The 20348-nt window shown below is 30.8% G+C and overlaps 1 pseudogene; it reads left to right on the forward strand.

The window, feature by feature from the left end:
• The first annotated feature begins 1651 nt into the window (after positions 1 to 1651).
• Positions 1652 to 3593, forward strand: LOC107844373 (annotated as a pseudogene).
• The last annotated feature ends 16755 nt before the right edge of the window (positions 3594 to 20348 follow it).

A 20348-nucleotide genomic window follows, 5' to 3' on the forward strand; every position in this document is an offset into this window, starting at 1 on the left:
TATTAAAATAATTAAATAATAATTTAAGCAAATAGTGAAAAGATGATTTTGTCTATTATAGAGTCTTTTAATGAAGGACAAAAAGTTCAAATAACTTTTCTAAAGGTGTTTACACTTTTAATATATACTAGAATAGTGTACGTGAGTTGCACGTGTATCAAATATTTTTTTAGAATAAGCGTATGTAGAAAATATATTAATTGTGCATGTGTTATTTTATTAAATACAAAAACATTAAGAAAACAACACGAAATTTTCAAGATAATAAAATGCAGTTGATTAAAAAGGAATTTTGTCAAGAGACTTAATTATTTTATACTTCTAAAATAACGTTATATATATATAACGCAAAATATAATTATAATGAAATGATTTAAAAATATAAACCAATTTAAACCATAAATAGTAACAATTAATTTTTTTAATTTTATACTCTTTTAAAATATACTTTATATAAACTAAAAATTACATAAATACACTACTTATATTTCCAATATTACAAAAAATACCAACTCCCTAAACATATTACAAAAATCCCAACACTTACACAGAATGCTATGTATATGTCGGCTATGTTATGTATATTAATAGGGAGAGAGAGTAAAGTAATTAAAAAAGTGGAAGAGAATGTAATTACTCCCAAAAGGGTTGGTATTTATGTTATTTATACTTATATAAATTGATAAATAGTGAGTAAAATTTATACAAAATTTTAAATCTTATGTATTTAAAGAAGCATATTGAAGAGTGAAATAGTAAAGGCCCAAACTTATAAAGGCCCAATAACTTTAAAATTACGAAAAAAAAAAGAATTAGGAAAGTATACAAAAAAAAAAAAAAGAATTAGGAAAGTATACAAATACAGTAATACTTACTATTTGTTTTTGTCTGAAGTCCATAAGGTTTCTTTGAAATAGTTTCTTTCCTCAAACATGTTCTTTCCTTTTTCAATGTAAAAATTTTAATATTTACACTCTTCTTGGTTTAGAACTCTAAAATCTTGAAATTTTGTTTTAAATAACAGTATAATCCAATTAATTGTTCAGGGGTAACAAATTTTTTATTAATAATGCTGATTATAATAAAGTTGAAAATCTAATTACCATTTTCTTGTTAAAATGTTTGAATCTTTACTAAAGAAATGAACACCATTCACTTTGGTGTCTTGTTTTTTTCAATTTTTTGGGGCAAAAAGTCTCAATCTTTACTACATAAATGAAGGCCTTTTGGGGCTTAAAGCTTGTAACTTTTTCTTGTTCTTGGGATTTGTGCATTCTTGATTCTTGGTGTAGAGTGTGAAGATGATGATGCTTCAGTAATGTTAGTTTTGAAAAAGAGCTTAAACCCATCTCAAAATACAGGTTTAATAGACCCAGATCTATGTAAATGGGAACCATGTTGGTTGTTCTGACAAATGGGTCATGAAGATCCAAATTGGGAACCAAAATATTCAAGGTACTCTGCATCAAGAATTTTATTCATTTTTTGTTCTTCATTTTGCTTTGCATGTTTGATTTAATTTCTTGTTTTAAGTGCGTTTTGCTTGATATTTACCTATAATATGTGTCAGGTATACTTAATGTTGCCAATTTTGAATGTTCTAATGTTTGCATGTCAGCTTAGATAGTTGAATTTGAGGTATGGAATAAAAATGGAAGCAGGTAAATAGAAATATTGTGATTTTATTTCTCTTTTCTGGGTTATTGTACTTGAACTCACCATTTAAAATTTTAAAGTCATAAAGATAGTGGGAATCGCAGGTAATGAGCGGCTTGCTGGTGTTGTACTATTTGCAAGAAAAAGACTTCTACAGAGGTTGAGAGGTGTATCTATATCTGGAAATAGGTTGGTAGTTTCAATCCATGAAATCCTATAGTATGAGCTTTTCTTGACAAGCCATTATAGTTTATGATATTTTATGTCCAAAATTCAACCTTTGATTAAACAAATTCAGAGATGGTTAAGTGTACATTTCAAAGAGGATAAATTTCTGACAAAGCGACCTCAAATCAATTTGTTTGGGTCATTAAAAATATGCTAAGATTATTTCTTGTCCGCTGTTTGGTTTGATATTTCTTGTCCGCTGTTTGGTTTGGTATATTAAGGACAATTCTATCTCTAACCTTGTTTATCCATGTACTAATGATGCGAAATGGAAAAGGTTCCTGCACTTTCACAATTTGTAAAGTTTATATTGATACTGAATTGTGACTTGGCTGTATAAAAAATCATATGTTGTTGGCTCCATTCAGTAAGACATTATAATATGGAAATGTAGGTCCATTGTTCGAGTCTTTAAAATCAACATATGACTTCAGTAATTTAACTTTTTTTAATCAAGGGTAAGTTGTTGAACTAATATGCAATAGTCTTCTGGCATATTTGAAATAAAATGTAAAAGGCAAAAAGGATATTCAGTATCAACCTACACTTCATTTGATAACAATACTAAGATTTGACATGTCTCTTTTGTCTTTCAGTGATTTTCCTTTTAAGTGGAGAACAGTGAGCCAAGAGACGAAATGCCTTACACTAATGAGCCCAAAACTGATTTCTAGTATTTTATAAGAATGGGGAGGGATGGTGAGTTCACATACTGTGTGTAGGTATAATGTAATTGTGCCAGTTAGTTCCATGTTTTTGTATGTGTTGCACCTCATGGTTTAATGTTGTGGTCACCTGAGAAGTGTCTTTAAAAACAATATTTAGTTCTTATTTTGAGAGGTTTCTTGCTGTAACTAATGTTGAGCTTGAAATGTTCACTGCATTAATGAGTTTTGCTAATACAGTCTGGTCATTTTTGTAGGGGTGCTGGGAAATGTTTTATATGGCCATCGTCCTCTTTAGTTGAATGGCGATGACCATCAACGTGTATGCCAAATTCCCAAGAGGAAGGTATAAATTTTTTCTGTCATGCCATTGGTGGTAATTAAGTGATGAGCTCCTTATGGTGCTGAATTCTTGAGCTCTTTGATTGTAGGGTGCAAATTCAGGGACTTGACTGGAGTTCAGATAAAAAAGTTGAATGGGACCCAAATATGGAGAAAATATTGCTACCTTCAGGGAAGCCTTTGGTATGATTTTTTAAATTAATATTTAATAGAATGACATAGTTATTGTGTTATTTGGTTTCTGGATCTTATGATGCTTAAAATCAGTAGGTCCCTGAGTATGCCATAAGGTTCGTTGGTGGTACTTCCTCAAAGTAATGATACATCTACTATTTTTTTGATTTAATATCCATTTTGCATTTTCACCTGCCTTTTCATCTTGCTAAATACTGTTTTTAATTGTGTGACATATTACATATGCAGACCGTTTGGTCGTTTGTGGTGGGATGAAACTATCCCAACAGTTGTGACGAGAGTTGAACTACATAATCGGCATCTTTTTATCTTTTCCATCTTATTAAATCCATAGAATTAGATTGTATCATCCTAAAGCCTTGTCTTTTATTCTTGTACTCATTTCAAACCATAATACATCCATTATAAGATAGAGTTCTCACTATTCGTGAAAATGCAAGGCTCCAAGGTTTTCTGGACTATTACAAGTTAATAGGTCCAATAAAAGAAAGGTATCGCATCGACTAACTTCTAACTGTTTGGTTGAAGATCTGATTTTTGTGTAAGGCTGATGAATGATGACCGAGGAACACAACAAAGTTTCAAATCGCCAGCTCAAATATTATTTGATTGTTGCAGGTTTCCAAAAATATGGGCATTGCGATTAGTACGTGAATTATTACAATGGAATACTGTAAGCTGTCTTTAAACAGTCAATGATAAAACCTAAATTTGATGCATATGTTGTCTATTTGTGTTTTGGGCTATTGATTCTATATTATGTTGGACTGCATCTTTTATTTCAGGAAGATCGACGAAGTGTTGATGAGGCTCTAAAGCACCCCTACTGCTCGCAAAGGTGATAAAAATTTCAGGTGGTATACCTATTTCTGTATGAACAGCTAAAAGAAACACAACCTGTAGACCTTTTACTGAGGGTCTGTGATTCAAGTGAACCAGATATTCTTGGCCAATATTTTACACCCATTGCCTTCTACTCAAACCATACATATATACTATTTTTTGATAAATGTATTTATACAGATTTTTGATCCTTTGTCGCTAGGGAGAAATGATTGCAATGGTACTCTACACGCATACACTGAGCTTTAAATTGTGGATCCACTTCTATTGTCATGAAAAGTTAAAAATGACTTGCCAATGAACTAAATAGTATCTTTTTACTTTTTTATTTGTAGCATGGCAGTGAATGGGCTGATGTTCATGGTTGCAGTGGGGTTCAATACTGCTGCTAGGTCAGTTTTCTTTCTTTACTACCTATTAACCATTCATTGTATAAATATTCTATTTAAATTATATATAATGACAGTTCAAATCACATCCTCTCTCCTATTACACAGGATTTACCCAGGTCTGTCGTCTGCAATGTTCATGGTGTAAACCCAAACTTTCTAAAAATTGGAGAAAAATGGCCGCAAAAAGGCAAAGTGGTCAGCAAGTTTTCTCTAAAGGTGCATACTTCTTAGGAAAAATGGTTTGGGAGAAAGTCTATAGGGAGTTGATAGACCTGTTAGCAAAGCACAAAAGTGACCTTGATGGTTTTAATATGGACGTGTTTGGAAATGGGGAATATGCTCATGAAGTGCCGACAATAGGTTGGATGTTAAATTTGAATGTCTACTTCATGAAAGGCAGAGACCGTGCCAATGATTCTCTTCAAAGGTATGAACCCTTTAGTTGAATCCCTTTTAATGCGAAAATGCTAGTATATGTAAATATTTAAAGCTGCTTTAAAACGTCTAAGTTTGGATAGAACATAGGGGCCACCGATACTTTACACATGCATACATAGTCTATTTCTTCGATGCTAGCTATATGATTATAGTAATAAAAATACTAATATTAATACTAATAAACATGTGCAAAACTGTGGAGGGGAACCAATAATCTATTTTCTACTGAACTCATAAGGAAAAAATTAAAATCAAGTCACTGCAGGCTTGTTTGAATTTAGTTCTCAGTAACACGCTGATTCTAAATTAGTTTTCGTTAGATTAAAGATCTTTCAAAGTGCAAGTGTATTCCTATCAACACTGTGTAAGTGTATTCCTATCAACACTGCGTATCTTCTGAACCTACAAAAAAGAATAATTGACGTGAGTGAGTTATAGTATATTTGGAAGTGTATAAAAAATTCGTATCATGCATTTTCATGTATTCTAACTAACCTAATATCTCTTTATAGATGATGTTTTTGGTGTATGTCCCTTTTCTTCGCTTAGGCTGTTCCATCCTGACCAAAATCTTTGTTGTTGTCATTGATATTCCCCTTGAATGTGCAACATATAACTGACCATGTGAAAAAATGTGTTGCGGCAAGTACAGTCCAACAGTTGGTATTGCTTGTCCTTGTGATTTGTTTATCGTCATTTAAAAGCATAATCGCACTAGAAATTATTTTCTAATGAATTTGAATGGATAACCTTCATTTTCGGGAGGTGATAGCTGAATTCGTGGAATAAAGACATGCTTGAAAGCATTTTGGCCTATCATTATTTCTGCACATATGACATTATTTTCAAAACCTCTGCATATCATTCTTGTCCCATTGCATAAGCCGTTGGAAGCATCTAAATTTCTCAGTAATATGATAGGCACATTTTTTTCAACACCAATTTGCATATAAGTGAAAGATATTTTAATAAATGCTACAATTTATCAATTTACTTCACTGTAAAATTCTATCAGTTTAGTCAAATTAGAACATATTCCAATATAACCAGCGTCTTATGATCTTTATATTTCAAGGCTTTAGCATTTGTATACAAACATTTACTTCACTATAAAATTCTGTCAGTTAAGTCAAATTAGAACATATTCCAGTATAACCAACGTCTTATGATCTTTATATTTCAAGGCTTTAACATTTGTATACGGACATTTACTTCACTGTAAAATTCAGTCAGTTAAGTCAAATTAGAACATATTCCAGTATAACCAATGTCTTATGATTTTTATATTTCAAGGCTTTATAATTTGTATACAGACATTTAGATTAATTTGTATTATTGTGATCCTTATATACTTTTTGCATAATTATATTGTGTTACTTTATATTCAATTTGCATTACCTTATATGTTACAACAATTTTTGCTCATTATGACTATTTTGTTACACTTCAGATCATGGTCCTTGAGAATTATAGCGAATTTATTGATATTATGGCTTCTCTAGTGAAGGCAATATTATTTCTATGAGCAAAATCCATCATGCTATGAAGCGGATATTGGGAGTTTGATCCATTCTTGGCAAAACAATTCGATAGCTAGGTAAAAGAATGTCACTTAATTTTTCTCAATAGCCTTTTAGTAGCTTGGTTTTATCCTATATTGCTCGAGCATTGAAATATTTCTAATTGTTGTTATTAGATAGAATTTTGATATCTATAATACAATTGTATATTACTAACTATGGAAGAAGATACCTGTGTGGAGGTAGACCGTTTGGTGTTAGAGTATTTAAGTAATCTTCCTAATAGTAGTTGTTGGTATCATCCTCAGCAGAATCAAAACTAAGAAACGTTCTGCTTTCACCAGGAAATCTGGAAATCATTTCATTTAGCTGATCAACATATTCATTTCTGCTAGCTAGGATAGCACGTTCAGTCATGTATTTTGCAAAATCAGCATTTTTATTCAACCCTGGAAATATTTTCTCTATTAAACCATCTATTCCAGTACCATCACTCTTAGTTTCAATAACTAATTATTTTGAAAGTAGTACCAAATCATCTCTGATTGTAGGCTCCTCCCCGTTACTATGCATAGTAAGAGTTCACTAAATGATGAATCTGTTCTCGCCCTCATATTTCTTATTAACTTAATCTTTTTCATATGATGCCACAAGTACGAATTTACCAAACTTGCATTTACCATTTTAGACCTTGTAGATTTTGGAATTACTGGTAATACCTAAAGAAAATCACCTCCGAAAACCATTACTTTTCCACCAAAGGGTGCGTCAAATCCAGTATATCTCTGAAGCTCCTATCAACGATTTCAATTGTCCAATGGCTAGCCATAGGTGCTTCATCACAGATAATCAGCTTGGCTTTTTTTATCAATTTAGCTCCACCACTCTGATTTAACATGCGTGTGACTGTTGTATCAGTTATCTGAAGCGGTATCTTAAACCTAGAATGAGCCGTACGACCTTCCGATAAAAGAGTCGATGCTACACCACTTGTTGCTGTCGCTAATGCTTTCATGCTCCTAGATCTGATATTTTCAAGTAATGCACGATATAGGAACGTTTTTCCGATTCCTCTGGGTCCATCAACAAAGAATAATCCTGATTGGCCAAATTCTAATGTTTGCAATATAATCTTGAATGCTTACTCTTGTTCGGGATTTAGCTTTGTTTGTGCAATCAAATCTTCTGAAGGCACTATTATAGACTTTTCTTCCATTATTTTTCTGCATTCTGATATAATTCCATCATCCATACTTTTTTCAAGTCTAGGTATGTCATAATTTTCAATTCTCTTACCCATGCTCTCTAAGAAATGGTTTATGCTTTTCAGTGTGTATTGAAGTTGAGCAGTAGGAGAATTTTGTGTATTCTCTTAAAATCTTTTGACATGCCACCATAATATGTATCCCATAGCTTTCTAACATTCTTCGGATTACAATGAACCAATATTGTTGCAAATAAATTTCTAAGAGCCGATGATATTTTGAAGACGACAGCTTCGCGTAAGCATTCAGAAATGTTGTTATCTGACTTGAGCAAACCTCGTTCTTTTGCAGCTTCTTTGAACGTGTTACACAACCTTCTATTAATAGTTAGCAAGTATTGAAAGGAAGTCGGTCCTTGTAAGTGATTCAATAATAATCTCAAATAATACCTTTCGCCTTCTGCTGGATTAGCTGTGAATTAAAGAAGAAAGAGTAAATAAATGATATTTGAACAGTTACAAATATTAAGAGTGGTCGTGTTTACCAATAGCAATTCGACCAATTACTGATCTTGTTTTTCTTTGCTTCCAAATCTTACCCTGAGCGTTCCAAACATAGTACTCTGGAAATTCCTTGTATATGTATTTACGTGCTTCGTTGTCTATTGAACATTTGTGAAAATACTTGGTAAGCATGGTTTTTGAGGCATATTCCTAGGCAACAAAGTTTTTCAAATTTTGGTTGCTCCAATAGCACACTACAATGTGAACAGATAATATTAAAAAGATTAACAAAATATTCCATACAACATAATTTTTTGTATTTCTTTTCATTATAAATTCATAGCTAAAAACAGTTTATTACAATTTGAATTTTATGACTATTTTATCAGAAGGGTAATGATGTAGAATTCAGATAGCTTAAGGAATCCTAATTGTTTACCTGTTTGTTTATTTGGAAGTTGTAGTTGAAGGTTAATGATCGGAGGCTGCATTTCACTTAGATCAAATTCATAAATTCTTCGTAGTGCTTCTGGTGCAGCAACCCAACGTGCATCCTGAAAACTCTTAATTTCATCAACGACTTTTTCTCCATCATCTGATTCGATATAAATAGCGCACCTATCATGTCCTTTATATATATACTTGTAAAGATACTTTATTGCTTTTACCCCTGCACAAGACTCAACATTGATATGACAATTATATCTACTCAGTAAATAAGAATTATATGGAACAACCAATTGGTTATTCATTGGCATGCCTCAAACCTTTTCTTTCTTTCCATCATTTCACCTCTTGTGAATAGGATAGCTATCCTTTCCTTGTATTGATTTATTACTAAATGGTCGAGGATAATGACTCTTGCACTGACCATCTCTCATGCATGAATTTGTTGGATATTTTTTTCCACATGGACCATGCATCATATGTTTGATAACCAAGTCATGCAAATCTGGAAATTCTTCTTTATTAGGAAGTTCAGCGAAAATAAACTTGTCATAATCATCTGGTGATGTCATCTTGTATCTTTGTTCCAGTATTAATAAAAGGTGAATGTGTGGTAGGCCTCTTTTCTGAAATTCAATCACATAAACATATGCTGCAATAGGCCCAAATATTTTTTTCTTGAAGATTTGATCTTTTAAATCTTGTAACTTTGATCTGAAAACTCTAGTCGCCAAGTCTGGTCTGTCTTGAGCAAATTGCCCTTCTACCAAATTTTCTTGGATATCTGGTCAATCAGGATTACATGTCATTGTGATAAACAAATCTGGTTTTCCAAAATATTGAACCAAAGCCATTGCATTCATATATCTACGACGCATGTCCCTAGGACCTCCGACAAATGATGCAGGAAGTATTATTCTTTGACCAACTTTTGAGCCCCTGCTTTCTCCAGCCATAATACTATCAACTATGCCTTGCAATATTTCCCTGCTAAAATTTAATTTCTCAAACCTAAAATATTCAAGTCGAGTAGTTTCTAGCTTGATGTACATGTCAACAACAAATTATTGAAACAATCGCCCACATAATAGTATTATTGTGTTTTGTCCACTGCGTATTTGCAACTTATATCAATAGTACTCTCTACAAGAGACACAATTTTTAGCTCCACATTGTACACCTGCAAAATATTTTTAAATATATTGATATGGAAGTTGTAAGTACACAATTCTAAGAGATTTTGTTTTAAAACTTTACCTTATTGCTCATTGTCAAACACCCCATGAACGGACACAAATGTAGGGTTGTTCTGGTTGAGGCTTGCAACTTCAGTTCCACACTTACCTTTACTTATTTTATATTGTTTTCCTATTCCTTGGTGCCAGCCTATTTCACCACTTGAAAAAAGCAAAGGATGCTAAAGTGGATCATAACATCCATAATAATGTTTAACTCTATGAATATTACCCGAATGTTCATGAACAATAATCTCTCGATCAAATGGTATATTGGAGTTGTTTCCGTCTATCCAAATTGCAGCAACTTGATCTACTGATGGTTTATTATAGACACGTTGATCTAATTTAGCAGTGGAAGCAATTCAAATTTCTAAATTCTTAAAGTTTGAGTGATCCTGTAGCTGGCGTAACAATTGTGCATAAGGATTGCCCTCCATTATTTGTTTAATTATTGCGACAACTTCCTCAGATAAATTAGCTTCTTTGACTTTTGAAATCCTATTGTGTGACTCATTTTCTGTATCAAAAAAGTCCATTTGAAAATAACATGAATTATTATCATGGGGTAGTAATGAGGGGAGATCATGATATACTTGACCCTTTGCTCGAAATGTATAAACTCCTTTTCGCGAAGATGCCAGATCATTGTCAAGTTTAACACTAAAAGATGTAAATCCAAATATGTTGTTATATGCTCTAATGTGTCTACGAAATTCTTCTGCTACTTTAGATTTAGAGAAGAATAAATCATATAATTGAGTTGGAACTACAGTATTTGCAAGTTTTATTGATCCACTGTCGCAATAAAATATTGGAGTCTCGTGTTGAAATCTCATAACATGACAATAAGTGCATTCAGGAACATTTTCTAACTTTTGAATACACGGTATTGATGGTATGTAGTCAATTTCACCTAAATTTGTTGTGTAAAATGTTAGAAATGTTAATAAATAATAAAGCGACCAGAAATAGAATGTAAGTAACTTAAATTAATAAAATAGTATTGCATTACCTTTAATTTCACACCTTTACGATAAAGCCTTTAGGAACCAATAGATTTTACGTCTTTTTGTTGGACTTGTTTCTTCAATATCGAGATCTTCTATGGACTCAGTCCTTTTAGTACCTTTAAAAAGAAGTAAACACTACATTCAGTTTGATTCAAAATTGGACGAATCTGATAAATATGTTATCATTTTGCATTTTAAAGATCTGCAATGACAAGATTGAAGCGGTGATTTGTGTTGTTGGTAGATTATGTGACAGAGCTAATATGTATCAGCACGGGACAAAAGGCATGCATTTACCCCTGGATTCACAGAAAGAATCCACAGAAAGTGCTGGTTAGTTTTGTATTATTCAGTTTTCATAGCCACTTTGTGGGAATATACTGGGTACGTAGTTATTCTTCTTCATTTTTGATACTTTTCATTGTTGTTAACCTATGATGCACCTCAATTTACTGGTTTGTCCCAAGCGAATCTCTGGTCTCTGTATTTGTTGTTATTTACTTTCTTGGGATGTTTATTTGGGTTCTTTGCAGGCTTTGTCTCACATTTCTAGCATTCGATCTGTTCTTTATTGTTATATGTGTTGTCGTGGTATGTCTCATTAGAATTATTTTTTGTTGCTGTCTACCATGTATTATTGCTATTTTATATGCAGTGGCAGATCAGGTAATTATATATTTTTTAACCTTAAACGTCTCATGATACATAGGAAACTACTTTTTTGGGATCTAGTGCTAATTATCAGCTAAAAAAGAGTCTGTAGGTGCACGAAATGGGTTGTAGAAGTATGTACTGTGATATCTTATTCTTATGTTTCATCATTGTGTCTTATTATGGTTCTAATTAGGACCTCTTTTTTGAACTCATGGTTAACGTTGGTGCTCGTTTTATATGCTAAAATGTTATCCTCACCTATGCCCTCCCTCACCCCTCGAAATAGAAGAAGAAGAAGAAAAAGAAGAAGAAGAAGAAGATATTGCAGTTGTGACTCTGTAGTTTTCTTTTTTCGTACAGTACAATAACAACAACATACCTAGTAAAATCTCAAAATTCCACAAGTGAGATCTGGAGAAGGTAAAGTGTACGCAGACCTTACCACTACCTTGGAGAGGTAGAGAGACTATTTCTGGAAGACCCTTGGCTCAAGTGTTCGTCGTAGACAGTAGAGACCTTTTTTTCCAATGAAGTGATTGGTTGATATGCATCAAGAAGATGCAGCAAGTGCAAAAAATAGTTAGCTCCTATAAATTTATACCGTCTAAATTGTGATCACAGTTAGTAATTTTTTTAAAAAAGATTAATGTTACTCAAAAAAGTTGAATTACTCCTGCAAAAAAAGTTGAGAAGATATCTAGCTTTAAGGAAGTTTCTGGGAATTGGGATTCCATCAAAACATCTGTGGTTTCTGTATGTTCATTTGCTCAATATACTTGCAGGTTAAGTTGCTCGGACTTTTCAAAATCACAAAATGGCCCAACTATCTAAATTGATAATACTGCATATGTAAGGGACATTAATTGTGATATACTGCATAATTGTCAAAGTTTTTGACTTGAAAATTTTTGAACATTATAAATTACCCTTTTAGTGTAGAAAGTTTCTAACTTGATAATCAGCCATTCTATATGCAGAAAGGGTATATACTGCATAATTGGGTCCCTTTTAATTGGTCTCTAAAAAGAATGTAATCTTTCTACCAAATCATTCAGGAAAAAAGGTAAAAGCGAATTTTGAGAAAGGTGTTATTATGAAAGAACATGAATTTTTAAGTATTTTTGGTTGGGTGAAAATATTTGTAATCGTGATATTTACAGTGAAGGATAATTTGTTGAGACGATTGGGGATGATATTGATGATGGTGATCTATTCATTCATGGTATTAGAGAAGATGAACAACGATCTTGAGGGGAATGTTAAGTTGAATATGCAGGACAAAGAGTTGAATGGTGAAAATTTGGACGATGAGAAGATACATGTTATTATGCAGTAGTAATAACTTATTGTTCAGAATAAGTTGAAGTTTCTTTCAATGGCCAGTCAACCTCGGTTATAGGTCAATATCTCATTTTCATGTTTTGTTCCTTATTGCTGCTTGTATGGTTAGAAACTATAGTACGCATATTTTTTTGTAGGTCTTAGCTGCTAGCAAAAACAAAATCTCTACACTAAAAGGGTTCCCTTATCTTCTTTGAGGTTAGTAATGCACATCTAGTTAATTTTTTATTATTGGTAAATGTGTTTCTATTTTGTAAAGGAGTGAATTTATTGTTATTAGTAGAGAGCTAAGTTTACTGTTTTTTATGTGTTTTCTCTATCTAGTCAAAACTATATTATAGAAGATTTAAACTTAAAGTGGGTACCTGAATCTTCTTGTTCATCAGAATTGTTGATTGCAGCATTTAAATTTGTTGCAAGTGCAACAATATATTTGTTATGCATTCGAATAACTTTATTAACTTTTGCTTGATCTATATAGAAAAAATAATAAAATTATTTATTAAAGTGATAAAAAGTGATGAAAAATGGATTAAAGTATTATATGCATCAATTAATTTTAAAAGCTACCTTGTGCCATGTGCTTAACGAATAATAACCTGCGATATAGAATAAGCTGTTAAAAACATATTATAAGTAAGTGAAAATAAATAGTGTATAGCTATATGAAGTTAGATAAAGATCTAATAATCAATATTATTTGTTATGCCAACAGAATTTGCTTAGCGTTTAGAACAGGAAAAAGAACAAAGAATGAAGAACTACCTATTAACTATCGAGGATGAAAAAATATTAACCTATTCCTAGAGAAAAAAAAAGACTAATCCTTTTCTAATTTGATTCTTTTATGAGACAATGTGTCATCAGGGTTTTCATTTTTTCTGATTCCGTTGACTGAGTTTTCTGAGTTGACGTCTTCATCTACTATGTCAATTGTAACAATCTTTTTAACTTCTTGGACTTCTTCTGCAATGAAGCGCCTGCCTGCTCGATCTCCTTCACTTTTTGCATCAATTTTGATAAGAAATGTGAAGCCTTTTTTTATATTTAGCAAGAAGTTCTGATAAAATGAGGATTCCTCTTTTTGTATCAATGAAAAGAATGTATTAATTAAGCAAAGGATAATCCATTGAATTTAAAATAAAACAGATTATTTTAGTGCTTGATAATTGTTAAAGAATAGTGTAATATGACCTTTTCCAAAATTGATTGCTTATATGTTGTAACATCGCAACCAGCCAAGTATTTTGCAGTCTCAAACAATGTAATGGAACAACGTTCATTCCCAACAAATACATCAACTTTTAGAAGAAATCTGTAAAGTCAGTGGAAATTAGACATTTATCTCATTTTCTGAATTTTCAAATGGCTGAAAGTAATTTGATGGTTGTTATGTGTGTTACCTGTCCGCATAAGTAATTTTTTCGGTGGGACAGCTAGGACATTTGGCAATGTTATCATTGATTTTCACTTTTTTATAGCAATTGGTGCAAGAATCATAGTAGGATTCATCATATAGTTGCGGTAGATTTGCCATACTTAACCTACTGAGAAGAAAGAAAAGTTAGGCGTCATACTAAGACAAAAATAAAACATTAAATTATTGTAGTTGAAAATAGTACCTCTTTATCACAAGGTAAACAATCTGCGATTTCATCAATTGTCATTTCTTTGGCCTTTTTAATTTGTTTAGTTGGCAGTAAAGTAATATCATTATGAGTTTTCTTCTGGGAAATAGACCTGCATGTTTGTTACTTAGTGTATTATAATAAAAGTAGTCTACTATAATTTGTTTGCATGAATATGAATAGACATATTACCATTCTTAGAGAGACGTTACTTTCTCAAATGTGGGGTCCACCCACATACTACTGACATAGGTAGAAGATAGGCCAAAATTTCCTGCAACATAAAATGTTAGGAGAAGAAAATAAGACAGTATTTAGTGTAAATGTTGTAATTGCTAAGATAGTACCTACCTTGATATAATGTAGTCCTTAAATCATAAAATGCCACGACAGAATTTTCTACAGATAACTTTTCTAGCAACGCGTCATTTATTTCAGAGAATTCGCCCCATAATGTGATAGTTTTTCTATCGCATCTTTATTTTTCAAACAAAGAAAATAAGATTAAATTAGTAAATTAATAAGACAGTTTATGTATTATACAAACACTTTCGTTTCGTAAAAAAATTAAGTTTAACTTACTCTTCATTCATAAGTACTATTTCTCTTCGGATTGTGCCTTTTGTGAACAACGTAGAACTGACGAAGATGCCAAATATATCTAAAAAAAATATTAAGTATGTATGAGTAGATAAATAATAGTAAAAAGTTGAATTTATGACAATGGTAATTACTTGACGAAAGTTAAAGGAATTACCTACTATTGTTTTTTTGGTATGCAATTTTTCATCTTCGAATGAAACAAAATTCTTAGAAAAAGAAAATGTAGAAAAAGGGTTGTGACATTCTTGAACTATAGTGGAGGTTAAGAATCCAAGTTCAATGTCCTTATTAACGGATTGAAAATTAGGATTGACCCCAGTAATGCGACCGTTTATGATATAGCAAACTTTGGATTGCTGTAAAGAATGTACAAACGTTTCAATATGTTCATTGAAAAGTGTACCATTAATTTTGTACCCTGAAAAAAAAAAGCATACATGAAATTGATAGATATAAGAGTAAAACAGAAAGTGAGAAATATGTATTTGTTGATGTGTGTGAAGCAATCATGAGGTTACTTTTAGTTACCAGTAAATAGCTATAGAACGACCAACTACTAAATGTAAAAAGAATAACGTGTAGTCGTTTCACTAAACCTAACATTATTTTGTTCCGCTTTTCAAGTGGGATAAATTAATTCAAGAGTAATTTAATTACCTCTTCATCAACTAATATCACCATTTTTCGAGAACCGCCCCCATTCTTAAACGGCTTCGTTGGTCCGCTTCCGATGATCAAGACTTTGATCATCCAGATATAATCCCTTGGCTTCAAAGTGTTGATATTCACAACTTCGGTAATAGGATCCATTAAATAATCTTTAAGAAAATAAAAGTTAGAACAATAAGAACGTAAAATTTCATAATAGAGGTAAATTTGTGACATGAGAAGAATGATACCTGAATATGTGAATCTTCTTGGTAGGCAGGTAGATAAAGAAGTTAGTTATGAGCAACAGAAATTATAATAATTAAAATGACACATAGAACGATAACAACATAGAATTCATAATATATTGAATTAATAGGTCACATTAAGCTACACACTAAATTAAATTAAACTAAGCAATTTAAGTTGGCATAGCAAGTAATATTGTGTTTAAATTAACAATGTAAAAAGGGAGAGATGATACAACGATCAAAAACCTGAAAATAAAATTGTTGAAACTATGATGAGACGAAAAACAATGAAAGATGACAGTTGTTTATATAGAAGACTGGAAAAGCCGTATGTTTATTGGTTGCAAGAAATTAAGTAGAAATCAAATAGGATTAAAAAAATTATAGCCAAATTTGGAAAGGATTTAATTGTAAACCAAGTAGGAACCAAATTGAATTTTTAAAAATGAAAAACGGTGGAAGGCAAATTTTACAAAAAAAAAAAAGAGTGGATTTAATTGTAAACCAAGTAGGAACCAAAAAAAGGTTGGATTTAATTGTAAATCAAGTAGGAACCAAAGTAGCTAAATTTGGTAAGGAAAATTTTACAAAAAAAAAAAAACGGGTGTTTCTAGGAAAATTTAGTATATTTATTTTATAGAATTTATTAGAGGGAAAGGGATAAAAGACAGTTTTGTCTAAAGCGAACTATTTAATGAAGGGCAAAAAGTTCAATTCACTTTTCAAAGGGCCTTCAGGCTTTTAATGTATTATAGATTATAGATAATATAGATATGAAATACTATTAAATAATTAATAAAATAATTTTTAATTATAAAATGTCAAGTAACTAGTTATCAAGATCTCACATAGCTTAATTTTAAATTAACTACTATCATTTATTATATATATAAATCTGTTACCAATAAATCAATTAACTATGTTGAATTATCAGTTACGACTCGATGTCGACAACCCTACCATTAATTGTTAATAAGTGTGTTTTCATAATTACGACACTTTCTCATTTTTCTAAAACAAAATTAAAAGAGAAGGATTTTTTGTTAAAAAATCAATGAATGTATATGAATATTTTCTTATACAATAACATCAATAGTAACAATATATCAAGTGTACTTTCTACAAATGAGACAAGAGAAAGAGTGGTGTACAACAACCTCATTTTAATCTTCTGAAGATATACATATATTTTTGATAAATTCTCAGCTCACATAAATTTGAATACTTTGTTATGTTGACCATTAATTACTTTCTTCTTTTCTAAAATGTCAAAACGTGGAGCTTGTCTATACTTTGTTGTAATTCTTTAAAGGTGGACATAATGCCGTTTTATGCGGTCTAAATAAGATGTTTTGTGATCGTGGAAGTCGGTATGTATACTTATTCAATATTAGTTTAATATATAGTAAGAGTTTGTCTAATTAGAGAATAAATTATATTGAAATTATAATAAAGAGATTATATTATGGAGTTTAAATAATAATAAATATTTTTAATAAATTTATTTTCTTTCTTTCTTTCTTTATTTTCTTGAGTGGGTGGGGTGGGGGAGGAGGGGGGATTAGATAATAAATTTAAAACTGACATAGTTTCAGTAACAATTTAAAGCTCAGTAATAACAACATAGAATTTTATAAAATGAAGTTTAAAAAAGATAGAGTGTACGTAAACCTTATTCATGTATCAAAGATAAAGAAATTATTTTCACTAAACCTTCAACTCATATTATAATCTCCATATAATTTCAGTTATATCTATACGTGTAAGTATGTATATATATGGTGTGTTTGGTTACCATTAAATGAACTTAATCTGATTCTTAAATGACGGAAGAAAGTATCTAACAGTAAATTTTATTATAAACTATTTTATCAATTAGAAGTAATTTTTAGTCTATGATGCAATTAAAGTGGGATGCATGGAATAAGTTAATGTCTTCTCGCATGATGTTCAAATGATCTAGAAAGTTTCAAGTCAAATAAATCATAATTGCTACAATAATGTTTGACTTTAGGACTTCATTATTGAAATCATAATTTTCTTATGCAAGTGTATAAAGTCATACCCTAATATACTGAATTTTCAGAGAATTAATAAACAAAATAAAACCGACCACAAGAAGTTGAAGAATAATTACAAAGAATTTGTGACTCTTGAAGTGTTGTATAAAACGTGTAAGACTTTTCCATATTGATTAGTGAATTTTTTCACGATAGAATTTTGAAAAAATATAATCTATTGGGTAAACACGTGTAAGATTTTTAATAGTGTACTTTTTTGGCGAAAGGACACAAATTACCTGTCAGTTGAAATTATTTCCATCAAAAATAACCATTGATTTGACAATCCAAAATAGCCGTTCCGGCCTTTTCGTCGGCCGCTACTGCCTCCTCCTCCTCCTCCTCCTCCTCCTTCTTCTTGTTTTGTCTTTTTTTATTTTATTATTTAATTTTTAGTGTCAATTACTTTAGCACGTATAATCCTATAATCATCCTAACATGTATATTTTTCTTCTGGGAAAAATTCATAAATAACATACTTAAGATCATAATTATGAGATTCATAACAACACTTTTATAATTACTTAAGCTAGCAAGTTGTATTTTGTATTTGAAGAAACTATTGCTATAAAAATACATATATAAATCGTTTTACTGCTCATATTTAAATCAAATAAGTTGAGTTAAATATGGTATAATTATCCATTAATTAAATGTGGAGATTCCTTTTTCAGTAGTACATCTTAATTAACGTGATTTTCGTTATTTGTTACCAATCGAAATTCAAATTCAAATTTCAGTTTCACATGATCTTTTTCATCCCAAAAAAATCAAAATCAAATTCAACTGAAACTTCTTCTCTTCAATATCTGCGAAAATTCAAATTAAACCATTACTGTTGTTGGAGGTATTTAATCATAATATTATTTTCTTATATGAATTTCATCAGTTGTTTGAAATCAATCAAAAAAAATTCTGAATTACGGTTATATGAATTTCATCAGTTATTTGAAATCGATCAAAAAATTTCGTTCTGAATTATTTTTGAATCATTACTGTTATTTCGTTCAATTTTTTTGAGCAATTACTAATGCTTCGTTCAAATTTTTTGTTTCTTCGTTATTTTGAGTATTTTATAAACGAATTTCGAAAAAAAAAGTAATGCAATAATAAATTGAACTGATCGAACAATATAGTGATCAAAAATTATTTTTCAAAATGCACAAACTCGAATTTTTGGAGTTCTGATTCTCGAAATTTAAGATTATATTCGTATTTTCGTAAGGTTCGATTATGGATATTTTGGTTTTGTTCGAATATGAATGTTGTGGCTATGTCTGTATTTTACGTTGTACAAATATATTGTAATTGTATTTTCAATGGGACATTTTGGTTGTGTATGTAATTGTAGCGTGTACTCGTATGACGATATGATCATTTACATTTGTGGCATTTGTAGGTCTGAATTTATTTGTAGCTGTATGCATAAATAGCTATGGACGTATGTGCTTTAACAAAAAATTAATATAATCAATGTTCTTTGTTTTTTCAAAAACTACATACGCAGTAAGCACTATGCAGTAATCAATGTTATCTATTAAATACATATGCATTAATCTCTGTCATGAAACAAAATACATATGCAGTAAGTAATATGTATATTTATGGTATTTGTTGGTATGAATATTTTTGTAGTTGTATTTATAAGCACACATATGCAGTAAGTAAGAAAATACATATGTAGCAAGCAATATGTATATTTGTGATATTTGTTGGTATGAATTTATTTGTAGTTGTATTTATAAGTACAACAATGCAGTAAGTAAAAAAATACATATGCAGTAAGCAATATGTGTATTTGTATTTTGCAGCTGTGTTCCAAAAAATCAAATATACATTTCGAATCTGTTTGTAGTAATACATTTATATATTCGCATTTGACTAAATTTATTTTTTTTAAAATAATAACAAGTTGTACCAGCCACAGAGTATGTTTACACTGTGCTTGACAGAGAAAAATATTTTATTGTTTGCCTCAAGGAAAAAACATGTTCATGTCACGCATTGCAACTGGATAAGATACCTTGTGCATATGCTTGTTCGGTCTTGGATAGCAAGAATTTCACCAAGGGACCATATTGTTGGGATCTATATAAGCCAAAAACAGTCTTGAAAATGTATTATGTTCCAATTTATCCTTTACCACACATAGATGATTAAAAGATATTGAAACAAAATTTAAGAAATATCCACGCACAAAGAAAAATAGATTCACTAGACACCTAATGAATCTATTTCATACGTCAGATATACTTCAGATATCTGCACCCCCCTCCAAATGGTATCAGAGCCCAGTAATTTAAAAAATACAGAAGTAAGATATATGTTAGAGTTATCATCAAAATTTACCTATAAATTCTTAAATTAATTATGAGAAGACCATTTAAAAATAAAGAAGCTTTTAGAAAAATTAAAGAATCTTTAATTAGTAATTATTCAGAATATATAAGTCTAAATAAAACAAAAGAAAACCCACAAAGA

This window comes from Capsicum annuum, chromosome 1 (assembly GCF_002878395.1).
Source record: "Capsicum annuum cultivar UCD-10X-F1 chromosome 1, UCD10Xv1.1, whole genome shotgun sequence".
Taxonomy (NCBI): domain Eukaryota; kingdom Viridiplantae; phylum Streptophyta; class Magnoliopsida; order Solanales; family Solanaceae; genus Capsicum; species Capsicum annuum.